This window comes from Cryptomeria japonica, chromosome 11 (genome assembly GCF_030272615.1).
Source record: "Cryptomeria japonica chromosome 11, Sugi_1.0, whole genome shotgun sequence".
In the NCBI taxonomy this organism is placed as follows: Eukaryota; Viridiplantae; Streptophyta; class Pinopsida; order Cupressales; family Cupressaceae; genus Cryptomeria; species Cryptomeria japonica.
Window position 1 is genome coordinate 106,497,223 of NC_081415.1, and position 15,599 is coordinate 106,512,821.

A 15,599-nucleotide genomic window follows, 5' to 3' on the forward strand; every position below is an offset into this window, starting at 1 on the left:
ATGTACTTGGATAGATGGAATGATTGGTGTTGCAAGAAGGATTATAGGGATCAATGAATTTGATACTGGGAGTATGGGTGTTGTTGACTCTGTTGCTTCTATTGGAATTATATGATGAATACTAAGAGGGGGGGGTGAATTAGTATGCCGAAAGTCTCTCTACTTAAACACTTAAACAGTCTGAAGATAAACTGGTAAAACAGTTTAATAGACAGACCAGTTATCACACATGCAAACCAAAATGCAAATAAAGCATTCACCCACAAAAGCAATACAACCATAACACAAGATATTTGACATGGAAACCCAAATGGGAAAAACCACAGTGAGATGGAACTCACAAGTCACTATTTGTAGAATAGAAAAAAAACCGGTTAAGGTCTTACAATGTTCTTCACCAGAACAGATCCTATTAGGAATCTGAATCTCTGTTAGGAGATAAGTACGATTAAAGACTACCTTGCTAGAGGATTTTAGATTCACAGAGGTGAACCACCTTGTTAGAGGATTTTACAAAAGGCTTTTGGGCCCACCCGATTAAGGGCTATAGACTTGTCAAAGATGTGAGTAATCAACAAGTGTTTGATCTATCTAATAGCACAAACTGCTTGGTTAGATCTATTTAGTTAATGCATTACAGCATTACTTCAATCTTCTCTGTCTCTCACTTAGTTACAACTTGATCTTCTCAGATAAGATCGCTCTCTCAATAACTCATCAACCACCTTAAACCCTAGCACAACAACAACCCTTTCAGAAACAACAACCTAAAACCTTAGACATGATGTCCTTTTAAAGGAATCTGATTTCATGTCGGTCCAATAGGATTACATTACAATTTCCCAGGTTCAATGAATCTAGACATACTCAATAACATGACACAAGAAGCACCATTAGTGTGTCGGCACCGTCAAACAATCGGTGGATTGGTAACTCATCACAAAAATGCCGGTTGGTAACTCATCACAGAGTATTATCGGTTCATACAAAATACTAGTTGCCGGTTTGACAAATGAAGATTGGTAAGAATGTGTTATGCTTCTTAGCTCCCTCGTACTACTTGAGATCTACGAACTGCTTGGGGTCGACATGCCACTTCAGACCGAGAAACACATTCTGCAAAATCATCAATAGTCTAAAGACTAGAATACAACATACCGATTGGAACAGATATCGGTTGAGTTCTAGCTCATACATATAAAGTGGATCTCAATGAAAGTGTGTGTCCATCAATGACAATCACAACATAAACATAAAAAATGCCAACATTATCAGTGTTGTTGATACTGCTAGGAATTCTGATATAGTTGTTGCTGCCAATGGTTCTATTGATGTTATTGCTGCTGCTAAAGGGGTTGCTGGTGTGATTGGTGGGATGACTGGTGTTGTAGATGGTTTTGTTGGGGCTTTTAGCCTCAGTGGGGTAGTTGGTATGGTGTATGGTGCTACTGATATAATCAAAGGTGACCTCTTTGTAGTAGGCTGATATAGAGGTTTACTAGGTTTCCCTTCGAATCAAAGCTTAGGAAGGATCTCCTTTTGGAAGCCTAATCCTATATTATCCTTGGGTTTTAATTCCAGTTGTAGCGGTTCATGTCGTCCTTGCTTGCAAGGTCCCAAGGCACTCTAACCATCATAACCCATTCTTTGCATAATGAGAAGTTCCTTTCCATACTGATCTGTGGGAAGCTTAGTTTGTGGGATGTTCATGGTGATAGGATCTTTATAGATCCATTCTACTAAGTCCTCATCTCTGCTCTCTTCTTCTTGACTCTTTCTAAGGATGAAAGGCATCAAAGTACATGCTGGCTTGACCAGTGGTGCTTGAAGTAACTGTTGAGGTTTACCATGAGCTCTAGGAGAAGTAGGCATTTGTCCAACACAAAGGAGTTGGCTGAGATTGTATTCCCAGGGCCTTCCTCTGCTATTTTCATCTTGAGATTCTCTTGCTTCGGTATAGTGGTGTTTGAACTGGAGAGAGAGGTTGGACTTACATATGATGTGGATGAGATGGCTTCCCTGTTGTTAGGAATGGTAATCTCTGGTTGATGATTGATAGTGTGACAATATGCAAAAGGATTTGCATCACCCAGGATTGTAATTTCTACACCATTATGAGGAAACTTGATACATTGATGGTAGGTGGATGGAACGGCTTGCATGGCATGTATCCAAGGTCTTCCTAACAACAAATTGTATGGCAGAGAAAGGTCCAGAACTTGATATGCTTCACTACGGGGCCCACTCGAATTGGTAGCACCACTACTCCTTAGGGTGAACGCTCTGCATCATCATAGGCTTTGATTGTGATCTTTTTATGGGGATCCACTAATTCAATTGCATATCCCAATGCTGTGACTAGTTATAGTGTACACATATTCAGGCCTGCTCCATTGTCGATCAAGACTCGCTTGATCCTATGTTGGTTGATAAACCCTTCAATATGGAGTGAGGCATTATGAGGTTGCTGGAAGGATGTATTGTCACTTTCAGAGAAAATGAGACAAGGTGATGATCTTAGACTCCCAACCATAGCTTGGAACTGATCTATGTTCAGATTTGCAGGGACTGATGCCTCTTGGAGAGCTTGATCCAAGATTATTTTATGAGATGGGGATAGGCACAATAGCTCTAAGATAGATATCAGTGCGGGCATTTTATCTAATTGGTCCACAAGGTTATACTGCTTTGGGATAGATGGGGTACCTTGTGGAGCTTCTTTTATGGTTATCTTGCCGCGACATGTAACAATATTACAAGTGGAGCTGGGATTTTTTATGGTAATAGTTGCAATCTGTTCATTGGCATCATATAGGTGATTCACAGTGTAATTATAGGTGGCACACATATAATCAGTGGTATCTGTGTTCTGCCCTGAAGTAGAAGGACCCCTTTGATCTTGTGATGGAAGTGGATTTTTGAACATGAGATGATCATTGTTTGTTGTTTTTGGGTCGTGTCCTTCAATTTCAATCTCACCTCGGTCAATAAGATCCTGAATAATATCTTTCAATTTGTGACAATTGCTTGTCTTATGCCCTTTCCGTTGGTGGAAATTTCAATGTTCATTATCCCTCCACCATGAAGGTTTGACCTGAGGTTCATAATTTGATGTTTTTGGTAAGGTTACCAGATTTGAAGAAACTAATTGACGTAACACTGTTTCAATGGGTTCCCCTAGGAGAGTGTATGTTCATTTTGGTTTGAAATTTTGCTGCCATTGTTTGGGTTCCTCTTGATGTACATTGCATCCTTGATTTGGGGGAGCAACTGTGTTATTCTTGGGTGGGGGATTTTTTCCTGCAAATCAGACCACAAGTTGTGCACTTTTGATAGTTCTTGCATCCACAACCTCGTCGTTGACAATGTTTTTGTTTTTGTTCCAAAATTTAGGCTTATCATTATTGAAGCATGGGCGAGGGCCATCCTTTGGCTCATTGTATATCTTAATAAGCCCTTTTTTTATGAGATCCCGCTCACATTTTCAACCCTTGGTGATCATGTCATTAAAGGAGTCTGTGTCTTTCACATCTAGGTGAAATTCCATTGTGTTGTTTAAGTTGGAAATAAATATTTTCACTAATTCTTGTTCGGGTAATTGAAGAGAACGTCTGCTAGACATTTGATACCATCGTTGCAGAAAGACTAAAAATAGTTCTCCTGGTTTTTGTTTAGTGTTACATAGATTAGCCATGGTGATATCCTGTTCAATATTGTGTGAGTAATGTGCCAGGAACTTCTGGACTAGTTCTTCGAAGGTCCTAATGCCACTTGTCAGTCAGGAAAACCATGATGTGGTTGTTCCTCCCAAACTTTGGGGAAAAAGTTGCATTAGATATGTGTCCTTGTATGCCACTTTGAGGCAAGCTGAATGGAATTCTCTAACATGATCATGAGGGTCTCCTTTTCCTCTGTACTTTTCAAACTTGGGTGTTTCAAACCTCATGGAAAAGGTGGCATATGTAGAGTCCTATCAAAGGGATAGGGACAAATATCATTAAGTGAAAACTGATTAGTTTTCAGACTACTATGAAGCTGTTGGTTGAGATTCTCAACTTGTTGCCGCAACATGTCAATGTCATTTGGAGGAGGAGGAGGAGGTGGGGGATTTCCTTGATGAAGGTTGTATCTAATGTGATCTCGACCTCTTTCATCCTCATTATGACTTTGGCATTCTGATGCTTGCCTTAGTTGTCCAACATCAAAATCAGAGGGTAGTTTGGCTCCCTCTTGAGCATGTCTTAAAAAGTGAGCATCAACATTGCTCCTAATTATTTCGTCAAAAAGTCTATTAAAGAGAGGGTTGTGTTGTGCCCTTTCTATTGTCGTTGGAGTAGGAGTACTTGGATTTTCATCATTTGGATTTCCTCTAAGAGATTCTTGGAATTCATTGATATTTTCCTCCTCTTCTTCCTAAATTTCCATTTGTCTAGTTCTAGATCTGTTTTGAGCCATTTTGCTTACAAGTTGTTGTTGAAGTTCTGTGAAAATGATGATGAGTTGTTGATGAAATGAGAGATTTATGTTTGGTGGGGTATTTTGCATATGAATCTCTAGCACTAAAGATAGATGTGACCAAAGTCCTTTCTTGATTTGCTTGTTGTGTTTGATTGACAATGTTTGATGTGATAAGGTTTGGAGAGATCTGAGATGTGTTACAGACTCAACTACCTAGTAATGAGAGGATTCACTCATAGACTAGTTTTAACCTACATTGAAATGCCTCTTAGGATGAGTTTATCCTAGATGTCAAGACAATCTAAAAAGTGATGTATTGTGTTTGATTCAAGTAATATCAAAAGAGAACTTTAGGACAAAATCCTCTTGATGTTTTGAGAGTTGAAATGGATAGATGATGTGTAAATGGGATAATGCATGAAATGAACTTCAATAGAAACTTTGTGTTACAAAAGGAACAAACTCTTCCTCTTCTTGTTCAAGGGTTGGTGGTTCTACCCTAGCTGAGTTATATGTGATATAAATGTTTGGAAAGAAGGCCGGATTGATCTTACCTCGTTCTTGTGATAACTCAAAGATCTGTATTGAGTAAAAGCCAGGCGGTTTAATGAATCTTGATCAAATTCATTTGTTTTTCCTTGAATGTATAGATGCATGTGGCGTAAGAAGGTTCTATGAGAGACAAAGATTTTTCTATTAAGATAGAAGAATTTCCTCCTTTCGATAAAAGCCTTTGAGCTCAATGGTCTCTTCTTCAAGTTGATATGTTGATGAGGATTCTTCTTTCTTAAGATGTAAAAAATGGTCATATAGTTTGATATTTTTGTTGGTATTTTTGAAAATGTTGGTGTTGGATGAATACTTGTTTTTGGAATTGGATTTTTGATTTTTCTTTGACAAGAAAACAAAGTAAGCACACAAACACAAGCATGTTGCCTCAAAAGGCACAAATAGGTGTGGGTCTAGATCAACCTAATCCTCAGACTTTTATGACCCTTTCCTTCAAATGTATCTTAGGTGTTTCCAAAGCCTTAAGTCGGCTCAATTTGTATGGGTCTGACACAAAAATGAAGACATTTCAAACACTCTTTATCCCTAAGGTCAAATGGCCAGTTGTGATAATTTCAGCCCACATCTTGATATTTCTTCAACTTTGGTACTACATACCTTATGAATCCTATCGTGGTAGGTAAGGATGTGATATACTAAGTCTTGCATGAGCATAACAAATAGATGATCCCTATGATAGGGGAGTCACCACTTTTATCAGGCTACAAGTAACCTTTCAAAAAGCTATGTTTCTACTCAAGTAAATATGTATGGTGAGTATCTTGGGAGCAAAACCTTCTATGCTCTTGCACTAAACTTTTCACAAATATCCTCAATCAATAGAATGGGTGGGCTACTACTTAAAAGGTGTTTAGTAATTTTTTATGTTTTTGGACATAAGTTCATTCTGCAATGACTCACTTAAAAGCCTTGTAACTTGTGGTGGGGCCCATTTGTCCTTTTGGCAAGTTACACTACAGGAACAACTATACCCAAGGCTATAACTTTCGCTCACACCTGATTTCTATATCGGCTCGAAGGATTTACCGCACGATGTCATTCCCAAGAGTGATGTGTCTCTTGGTAGGCCTCTCTTAAAAAGATAAAATTTGAGTGTTACTAACACTTTTCTCTTGCACCTAGGACCACAAAAGCCAAGGGAGAGGATAGTGTATGTTATAAGTAGGACCACTTGACAAACTCTTTTGCACAAGTGTGCAAAATACAAAAGACACTTGTTCTTTTTAACTTATCATTGCAATGGTGATCTAACTATTTGGAGATGTTGCTCCAACAACCATGGTGTTCTTTTTATCCTTCAAAGGCAATATGTTGAGTAAACTAGGAAAAATGAAACCCTGATCAACTTAATGAAAAGCACGTTTGCTTGAAGTAAATCACTTTGCAAAAACAAGACAAGTTGATTGTTCTTTTTATTTTCCTAAAAACCAAGTATGGATTGTGATTTTTAACTTGAATTGATGCAAGGAATGAATTTTGTGTTGTTGATTTTAAGCACCAAAAGAAAATGAATCCTAACTTGCAAGAAATAAAGTTGTTTTGTTGAATTTAAGCACCAAAACGAGGTTTGTTTCCTAACTTGCAAGAAATAAAATTGTTTTTGTTTGAGTTTTTGTGGTTCTTTTTAGCTTGTAACAATGATTTTTTTTTTATAGCTCCAAATGAAAGATGTGGTGAAATTTAAAACCCAAATCAAAGTGTAGTTTATTTTTAACCAAAAAGAAAGTGAGTTTATTTTATCCCAACTTGAAAGACAAAGTTAGCCATAAAAACAAATTTACTTCCTAAGCTAAAAATCACTAAAATTTCTATTGTAGGGGTTAGTCAAAACCTGCACAAAAGAGAATAAATTAGAAAAATGTGCATGTCTGGGGGGGCTTCCTAAAGCCTAAATTTTTTTTGGTTTTTGGGTACAAGGTATTTTTTATAATGCTATATTATAATAGCGCTACTCTTTATGAGAACAGAAGCACTACTTAACACAAAAGCACGAAAGTAAGGACAAAAGCGCTAAAAGATTTTATTCATACAGCATGTCAATAGCACTAAAACAGAGAACAACATGCTACTTAATAGTCAAAAGTGCTATACTAGGGACAATAGCGCTAAATTTGAGACAATAGCGCTATTGTGGAAATAATAACTCTAAAAGACCAAATTTCAATAGCGATAAAGCGTGAACAAAAGTGCCAAAGCCTGACCTGTGTGTCAATTAAAATAGTCAAACAAGTTAGTAGTTTCAAAAATTTGTTCTTCGATTCACATCGGGTTCACCAGATGATGCTCTGCAAAATGGAAGGATTAGTAAAAACTTGTTTTGATAGCTAAACACATACAAGGAAACACAAGAGACAAGAGTTAGGCATTAGTGTTAGCAAATCAAAGATTAAATACTATCCTAAGCAAGCATATCAAGAAAGACACTACTAAACAAATAGAAAGCTTAAGGAATCTACAAAAAGTAACTAAACATCTCCATATGCTCTCTACCATGCTGGTAGCTTCTCCTTCCTTGTTCCTCTCCTCTCCAAGTTCCAAATTAGTGTAGCTCTCAGCAGCTTTTTGCACTATGGATGCCTTATGGAGGTTCAAGATTGATAAATGATTAATCTAAATGCTATGCAAGTGTAATCAAACTAATTAGATTCTATGAAATGAGAATGATTAATTTTAGACCAAAATGACAATGTATTTAGTTATTTATGCTAAATGCTCTTCTCTAAAATTCAGTACAAAGTAAATGCATACAAGTTTTAAGGATCTGGATTATCAAGAAATGGGCTCTATTTATAGGAAAATGGAGCAATGGATGGTTGAGATTGAGTAATCTCAACAAGGGTCGGGATTGAATGATATTCAATCCATGTGAGGACTTTCAACCCAATCCTAGGATGACAAGTGTCAACATGAGATGGGTTGAGAGGATAGGGAAGAAACATTAAATGCTTGATATGACCTGGGGGTTAACTTGGGAGTTAAGGTTGAGGTTGAGTTGAGTGAATAAATTCATTATCCAAAGAATAATTCTTTTATCTAATGCATAAACTCTTGTGCAAGAGTTAGTGAGGATAACCATGGTCAAAGCAATAAATGCTTGAGGAGACACATGGGTTACATGAAGGTTGAGTTAGGGGTCAAAGTATCTAACCATGGGTGCAAGTAGATTTAACCATTAATGGTCATGTAAGAGCCATAAGTGGTTTGGAAGACTTTAAAGGTTAAATTGTTGAACATACAAAGCAATTGATGCTTTTCAAAGACTTTGGAGTCTTTGAGAAGTGACTCCAAGTTGCTTAGGAATGTGACAATATTTAGGGGATGGATTAGGCTAATTAGGAAGGGGTTAGAAGAATCTAGAAGGGGGTTAGGATTGCAAGTGGGTTTGGTGGGTGAGAGAAAATAGGATTTTATTAAAATAAAATTCATTTATTTCAATAAATAAGTGCAAGTTGCATTTTTAGGAGAATGCAAGTGGTTGGTATTTTAATGATTTAAATAAATGTTTTATTTAATTTATTTAAAAGAGGAAAGGGGGATTAAATTGAATAAATAGGATTTATTCATTTAATTGATTGTGAATTTGGTTTAATGAATTAATTAAAATAAATTGAATAATTTATTTAATTAATAGGAGAATATTTTGAAGATGAATTAATTAAATGTTAATTTAATTAACTGATGGCTAGTGGGATTTTAATCAAATAAATATCAAATATTCATTTAATTAAAATGGACAGATTTATGTGACTACAAAAAGCACCAAGTATAATTTTTATATACAATGCATAATAATTTTAAAAAAAATTAGGAAAAAAATTAGAATATGAAAAATATTTTTGTATTCCTTTTTTAAAGATACTTATAGTTGACTTTTTATCTTTTAGATAAGTTTCATTTTATTTTTAACTTCTTATGTGTGGTCAACAAAGCTATTAGATTCTTTATATGTGAATTTAATTTGTACTATATAAAACTATATTATATACTATATTTAATAGTTTCTATAGTAGAATATAATATATAATAACATATAACTATAATACTAGTTTAAAAATAAATTTAGCAATTTAGATTATACAAAGTACAATATATAGTTGTAGACACCTAAAATTATCCTTTAAATAAGTAAGTATTTACTTTATTTAATTATTTTTATCCTAATTTCTTATATTAAATAGATAAATATAAAATTATTTCACTTAAATTTTCCTTATTTAATCTTGGAAGTCCAACTTGTTCAGTTGCATCACAATCTAAATTTATAGGCATGTGACAAGTGTGAATCATCTTTTCATTCTTTTTGTACTTTCTCCAAAGTCAACCCACCTCTTAATCTCATCCCTTCATTTCAAAGTTAACCTCTTAATCTCCTCTCTCCATATTTACCAACACTTCAATTCCATTGATTCTCTTTCGTCTATGTGATCTTGGTCATTCATCTTCTCACCCCTTAATTCAAACCCGTCATTTTTATGATGATTTCTATAAAAGAGGTTTCTCCTCTTATTTTCTATAATACATCTGTAGCATACTTAGACTCTTCCACAATCATTCCATCAATACATCATCACAAGCATAGATGATCACAAACACATCCATTATTCCTTGATATCTTGTGCAAGTGCATACAGATATGAGAGCAACCATTATCAAATACAAGATCATGGAGGATATAAAGCTCTCTTACATGTGATGATATAGATTTGTGTGTTTATGTTATTTGCATGGATTTATAGATCTATATTGATGTTGTGCGGATTTAGATTATAGATATAGGATAGTGATTGGATTTACTAGTGTTTATAAATAGGACTCAAAATTTAGCATAAACAATAGTAATAGGCTAGACAACTAGCTCGATTAGTAAGAGCTTCCTATAGTAGGCATGAGGTCACAAGATCTAGTCTCCCCCCAATCTATGTGCTATTAGAGGTGTTTCAAAAAAGAATCTTTGAGGGAGCGACCTAATCCAGAGGACTCAATGGTGGATGGAAGGTCAAACACATTTCAACATGGACAAGCAATTCAGATTTGCAATGGGCTTTCTTGACCAACATTCTTATGCATCATGGGACATGACAACTACGCCACAAGGGTCAATATGGGGATCCACCAACATGCACAAGGAACTCACTATATTTAGAGAACTCTAATCATCAAAGAACATCAATCACCCTGACCTAACACTTGGCATTGATCGGAAACCACCAACAAGGGTACTTCCTTCATACAAGGCTACTAGACCTATTAGGCCTCCTTGACTGGTTTCTTGGCCTGAAATTCCCAACCCTTTACCATGGGAAAAAACCAAACTCCTTTTAAGATACCCTTTGCAGAGTTACACAACATATGTAAAAAATGCTATAGGTTAATTTGGGACATTAGGGTCAAATTCGCACTATTGCAAGTTTTAGGGGTCACAATTACGTTTCTTTTAGAAAATGGAAGTGTCCTAAAAACAACTCATACACACACTACTCCACTTCCAATGGCAGGTTCATGTCCCAAATGGAAGGATTTCATAGGTTTTTGCATCACTTTGTATTGTTTTGTCACCATACTCCAAACCCTTCACCCAACTTGTGTTACCATGGCCTAACACATGGAGATGTTAGGCATTCAACACCTCAAACCTGCCTCAAAGCTTTGTCCCTGAAAAAATGGAAAATAAATCATTTGGAGAACACCTAAATCTACCATTCCACTAGATTTGGGGTTATGATCTCAGTGGAAGAGTGAGATATCTACATATCTCTGTCCAAACCCTCTAAACTAGGGTTTCATAATAGTTTTAAGGAAAATGCTCAAAAATTCTTTATACTCAATGTAATCTCACAAAATTGGTCTGAAAAGAATGGTGATTCATAGGAATACAAGATACAATAGGCCTCAATTCATAAGTCAATTGTACAAGAATGTATTGATCATGTTTGCACCAATATTGCAAGAAATTGCAAAGGAAATGATTCAAGTTTTATTGATTTCTTCTTTCCCTCCATACATCCAGTATCAAAAACATACCTCAACCCCAAAAGAGGATATTTAAACATTATTTAGACCTTCCCCAGTGCCCCCCAACTAATTTTTTGAATGGGTTGATCGTTGGGTGTCAAAACTTTCACTTTTATAATAAGAACTTGTAAAAGTTGTATAGCAACTTTTTAAAGTTTTGACCATTAGACTCAAAACTTATCCTAATGACTCCAAAAGACTCATTTAACATCTAGACATGCTAAAATAAACTTACTACATCATTTCAACCCATAATGGGTATGTTGACATTCTTGGGCCATGTTTGACCCTATCAAGACCTCATAAGGTTACATAAGCTCATACACGTCAAATGCCTTGAAAATGATTAGAAGTGATTAAAAATGATTTGAAATGATTACAAATGGTCCTTAGGACCTTATTTCAACTTGAAAAGACACTCACAACAAACAAATCACATGAAAGCCTTAATGAGGCACAAAATGAGTAGGTGCTTATCTACCACTACCCAATTCTCATAGTATAAAAAATGTAATATATAATAATGATATGATTGATATAATATCAAATATTATATATTATAATAAATATAATATAATTTATACTATACAAAATTATATTAATTATTAAATGTATAAATTCATATTTATATTTAGTAGGTTTAATTATGAAATATATATAAATAATAATAATAATTACTATTATTATAATTATAATATTGATTATTATTATTATTATTATTATTGTAATTATAATAATAAAATATCAACCAGAGCTCAAAAAATAGATATGTCTATGAACCGATGCACAACAAATTAGGAATTGATTTCCCACTAACCAAAACAACAACAACTTTTTCTATGTGATCTAATAAATTATCTATAGAAATCCTAAGAATGGTCAAATAAACTTCTATCTTTGGGAATAAGGTTTCTCTTCGCCCAATACTCTTCTAATAATTAATAATCATTCTCGTTTATTTTATCTTGATAGATTTTTTTATTTATCATAGGATTAGGATAAATGATTATATTCTAACAAGATTTTTGTGGGTCTCTAACATGAATGATTATGGATCAATGAAATTATTTCTCAATTAGAAATTTATCTTAATAAGAAAGAAATTGCAAGAATCCGTTAACCAAAGAGAGAAAAGGAAAAATAAGGAAAAATCACAAACATGTGTCAAAAATGGGATTCATCACAAATATCAGGCTATCAATATTTTGAAATAGGACATTGAGGATATAGGGTTAATACATAAATTAGAAATTATTTGTCATTTAATTGGGAAGAGGCATGGTAGGAAAGAAATTAGGGCTTGGATAATAAAAAATTAGAAAATAGAAGTAATCATCATATTTTTGCCAAAAGGATTCTTCATTTTCATATTTGTGATGGAAGAAGAATAAGATTTAGCATCTTACAAGAGGATCTATGGAAAATGGAATAGGATTATTTGTACATTTAGAAGTGGTATTAAAATTTTGATCTAGTAAATATCAACCCTTATGAGAAGTTGATTTGGATTAGGCTATAAAATCTTCCAATGGAGTACTAGATTGGAAAATGTAAATTAGGTGTTCTCTCAGTGCACTTATCGATATAGATATGGATATTATTGAAGGAGATTCATGCATATACACAACATTACAAATTGTAGTAGTTAGGGAAATCCCAAATAATATTTTCTTATGCATGAAAGGTACTCATTGGCTACAATTAGTATAAATAGAAGAGGATGAACATTTCTACCTAAAGTGCAAAAGTAGAAACCACTAGGAGGATTGTTGTAAGATATAAAAAAGACTAAGGAGGTCTAGATATCAAAGTATTTTAACCCTAATCCATGTATGGATAAGTCAAACAAAAATTCCCAAATAGTCTTGCATATTGCTCAATATTTGGAGGAACCAAAGGATAGTACAAGCCCTGAGCAGAATAAGCCTAAGAAGGTTTTCAATAAAAGAGAATGCCTAGACAATGAAGGAAAATTATCCAAACCATGCTACTGGCCTTAGGAGTCACCTCACAGAAATATCAAACAATTACAACCTTGAGTTTTGAGATAGATGATCAGATCATGGGTAAAAATAAGGAAGAAGCCAATGAAGTTGATATTGATTTAGAAGGGTGGGAAGGGCTTGATTAGGATGATTTGGGGATCTTAGATCAAAAAAACATCACCCTAAAAACCTCAAGAGTTCTGGGTAACTCAAAACTAGATGGAAGAAAAGGAATAAAATCCAAAAAATAGATAACTGAAGATGAAGCAACAAAAAAGGGATATTTGAGAATCAAGAAATTTATGATACCATCCAAGGGAGTAAAGATCTCCCTTCGAGAGAAACTGAGATATCTGTGTGGAATGTTTGGGGCATGAATGTCCCTAGAAAAAGATGTCTAATTAGACATCACCTATAGAAAATGGATATAGGTATTATCTTATTACAAGAAACTAAAATCTCTAAGCAAGAGGCAACAAGATTCATTAATTGTCGCAAACCATGAGCTAGAGTCTTTCAAGAAGAAAGTGGCTTGATTGGTGAGCTTGGATTCTTATGGAATGATATACTAATTTCCTTTATACACATGAAATCAAAATTTAATTGGATGATTGGTAAGGTATATAATATTAACCTAAATGTGCAGTTCATATCGGTAAATATTTATGGACTTATCAAAATGGAAAAATGGCAGATACATGGAAAATGATGAAAACATGTTAAAAGATTTAAGGGGTTTCCAAGTGATCACGGGAGGGGATTTCAATTCCATTTTTAAATTAAGGGAAAAAAGGGAGATTAAAGATGATAAACAAAAACATCTAGGACTTTAGCGAGTTTGTTAATGGTATAAGGTTGATACATTATGCAACCAGAAATGGGATTTAAATGTGGACCAATAGAAGAGTAAGATTCACTAATATAGCAGAAAGGAATAGATTAATTTTTTATATCCACTAAATGGTTGAACAAAATATTTCATATTTAAGATAACATTCTTCCCATCTTAGTTTTAGACTACTTTCCAATCAAGTTAGAAATCAGGATTGGTGTTCATCCTAGTAAGATTACATTTAGATTTCAAAGTATGTGATGAAGAGATGAGAAAATTCTTGGCAATCTTGAAAATTGGTTGAAGAAATGTCAAGTGACTAGTACTATGAGCTATAGATTTATGAAGAAACTCCAATACTTTAAGGGAAAACTAAAATAATAGAACCAAGATATTTTTAAGAACATCTTCAAGGAAAAATTCAAAATAGAATAAGAATTGGAGAATCTTAGTAACAAGGTCATCGCACATAGAATGTTTAGGGAAGACTATAAACAAGAGAAATTGTTGAATACAATACTCAAAGAAGTATTGGACAGAGAAGAAATATACTTTAAAGATAAGTTGAGAGAAACATAAATTAAATTAGGTGATTTCAATATGAATTTCTTCCATGCCTCCACTAACATTGAATGATCAAACAATAAAATCGAGTCGATAAAAAATCTAGATGGATCAGTGATATGTGATAGGATGGATATTAAAATTTTGCTATGGTGGAACATTTTAAAACTTCTTGGGAAGCAATATTTTTGAATGGAGAGAACCCTTTTGGTATCAATCATATTCTAAAGATAATTGTAGATGTAGAAAATCGTATGCTCTATAAATTGATAAAGATATAGGAAGTTTGAGGTGTAGTGCTTCAACTCCACCTTGATTAATCCCCTACATCAAATGGATTCCAAAAAACAATTTACCAAAAATGTTGGCCATTGATTGATGAAGAGGTTTAGAAACTAGTGGAAGAGTTCATAATTAAAAAGAGACTAGTAAAGAACAATAACAACACGACAATTAATCTAATCTGGAATAAGAAATCAAGTGAATCTTTCAATAAATACATATCATAATCACTATGTAACATGATATATAAAATAATCACTAAGGTGCTAGATAAAAAATTGAAGAGAATGTTTGGGAATCCCCTGTTATGAATACTCCTTGTGAAGAAGGGAATATTTAAATGCTAAAGGGACTGTCCTGGATATTCCCATTCAATTGGTGATTGAAATGGGTAAATCTGTTTAGTCAAAACCCTAGGTTTCTCTCACACGTTAATCATCCCAAGAGGACTCCTGACCTTTTATTGAGGTCAAACCCAAAATCAGAAGAAGGAATTCCCCTATTGACCAATCTACTCCAGCCTCTGGGGGGTTTCAACTAGAAATAGACAAAAAGCAGACCGTGTGTTGGATTCATGGGGGGTGCGGACACCACCCAATGCGGTTAGTAGAGATAGGAAGAGTCGAGCTTCCATTGCGGAAGGAGCCCAAAGAACGTTACCAAAAATGGGGATGGTGTCCCCCTCTCTTGCTAAATGAAAATTATTTCATAGAATATAAGGGGATTGAATCATCTACATAAACATGATCTGCTATCCAACTTGGTTAGGGATCATAAGACAAATATTTTTCCTTGTTCAAGAGATAAAAAAGCCTAGTTGTAAAGTGGAAAAGATTAAATTGGCGATTTTTTGAGATTGTGGCGCTCACTGTGTTGATGCGGATGGTCCTTCTGGT